The following is a 2,510-nucleotide window of genomic DNA, read 5'->3' as shown; positions in this document are numbered from 1 at the left end:
AGAGTCACACAATTTGTGTCTTCATACATGTACTTAGGGTAATGATGTCCATCTCATTCCACGATCTTTCCTACCCATGTGCCCCCTCCCTTCCCATCCCTCCCCTTTTCCCTTCTGCCCTATCTAGAATTTATCTAATCACCCCATGCTTCACCCCTCACCCTATTATGAATTATCATCCTTAAATCAGAAATAAACATTTGGCATTTGTTTTTTGGGGGGATTGGCTAACTTCACTTAGCATTATTTTCTCCAATTCCATCCATTTTCCTGCAAATGCCATGATTTTATTCTCTTTTAATGTTGAATAATATACCATTTTGTATATATACCACATTTTATTTATCCATTCATTTACTGAAGGGCATCTAAGTTGGTTCCACAGTTTAGCTATTGTACATCGTGCTGCTGTGAACATTGATGTGGCTGCATCACTGTAGTATGCTGTTTTTAAATTCTTTGAGTATAGACTGAGGAGTGGGATAACTGGGTCAAATGATGGATCCACTCCTGGTTTTCCAAGGATTCTCCACACTGCTTTCCATATTGGCTGCACCATTTTGCAGTCCCACCAGCAATGTATGAGTGTGCCTTTTTCCTCACATCCTCGCCAACACTTACTATTGTTTGTACTCTTAAGAGTTGCCATTCTGACTGGAGTGAGATGAAATTTTAGAGTAGTTTTGATTTGTACTTCTCTAATTGCTAGAGATTTTGAATATTTTATCATATATTTGTTGATTGATTGTATAACTTCTTCTGAGAAGTGTGTGCACAATTCTTTGGCCCATTTATTGATTGGGTTAATTGTTGTTTTGGTGTTAAGATTTTTGAGTTCTTTATATATACTAGAGATTAGTGCTCTATCTGACGTGCTTGTGGTAAAAATTTGTTCCCATTCTGTAGGCTCTCTATTTACCTCACTGATTGTTTATTTTCCTGAGAAGCATCTTTTAAAAAAAATCCATCCCATTTATTGATTCTTGATTTAAGTTTTGTGCATGGTGAGAGATAGGGTTTTAATTTCATTTTGTTACATATGGATTTCCAGTTTTCCCAGCACCATTTGTTGAAGACACTATCTTTCTCCAACGTATGTTTATGGCACCTTCGTTTAATATAAGATAAGTGTACGTATATGGGTTAATTTCTGTGTCCTCTTTTCTGTACTATTGGTTTACTAGTCTATTTTGGTTCCAATACCATGCTGTTTTTGTTATTACTGCTCTGTATTATAGTTTAAATTGTGGTATAATGATGAAACCTGCTTCCACTCTACCTGCTAAGGATTGCCTTAGCTATTCTGGGTCTCTTATTTTTCCAGATAAATTTCATGACTGCTTTTTCTATTTCTATGAGGAACATCATTGGGATTTTGATTGGAATTGTATTAAATCTGTATAGTGCTTTTGGTACTATGGTCAAGGTAGATCTTTTCATCTTCTAAGTTTTTTTTTTTGTTGTTGTTGTTTTGTTTTGTTTTGTTTTTTTAGTATTCTGTATTTTTTTATTGTTCTATACTTTTTGTTGTAGATGCTGTAGAGGATTTCCACCTCTTTCATTAAGTTGATTCCCAAGTATTTTAGTTTATTTTTGTTTTTGAGACTATTGCAAATGGGATAGTTTTCCTCACTTCCCTTTCAGAGGATTTGCACTGATATACAGAAATGCCTTTGATTTATGGGTATTGATTTGGTATTCTGCTACTTTCCTGAATTCATTTACTAGTTCTAGAAGTTTTCTGGTGAAATTTTTGGGGTCCTCTAGGTATAGAATCACATTATCAGTAAATAGTGCTCATTCGAGTTCTTCTTTTTCCATCCATATCCCTTTAATTTTTTTCATCTGTCTAATTGCTCTGGCAAGTGTTTCAAGAACTACGTTAAATAGAAGTGGTAAAATAGGGCATCCCTGTCTTGTTCCAGGTTTTAGAGAGACTGCTTTTATTTTTTCTCCATTTAGAATGATGTTGGCCTTGGCCCAGATAGCTTTTATGATACTGAGATATGTTTGTGATATTCCTGGTTTTTCTAGTGTTTTGAGCATGAAGGGGTGCAGTATTTTGTCAAATACTTTTTCTGCATCTACTGAGATGATCATAAGATTTTTATCTTTAAGTCTATTGATGTGATGAATTACATTTATTGATTTTCATATGTTGAACCAATATTGCATCCCTGGGATGATTGCCATTTGATCATGGTGCACTATCTTTTTGGTATGTTTTAGTATTTGATTTGCCACAATTTTATTGAGAATTTTTGCATCTATGTTCATTAGAGATATTGGTCTGAAGTGTTCTTTCTTTGATGTGTCTTTGCCTGGTTTTTGAATCAGAGTGATATTGGCCTCATAGAATGAGTTTGAAGTGCTCCCTCTTTTTCTATTTCCTAAAATAAATTAAAAAGTATTGGTATTAGTTCTTCTTTAAAGATCTTATAGAACTTGGCTGTTTATCCATCTGTTCCTTGGCTTTTCTTTGTTGACAGGCTTCGGATGGTGTCTTCTAT

Source organism: Marmota monax, unplaced genomic scaffold (genome assembly GCF_021218885.2).
Source record: "Marmota monax isolate L192 unplaced genomic scaffold, Marmota_monax_Labrador192_F-V1.1 WCK01_AAM20220418_F8-fsc00006, whole genome shotgun sequence".
Classification (NCBI taxonomy): domain Eukaryota; kingdom Metazoa; phylum Chordata; class Mammalia; order Rodentia; family Sciuridae; genus Marmota; species Marmota monax.
This window is presented reverse-complemented; position numbering follows the sequence as displayed.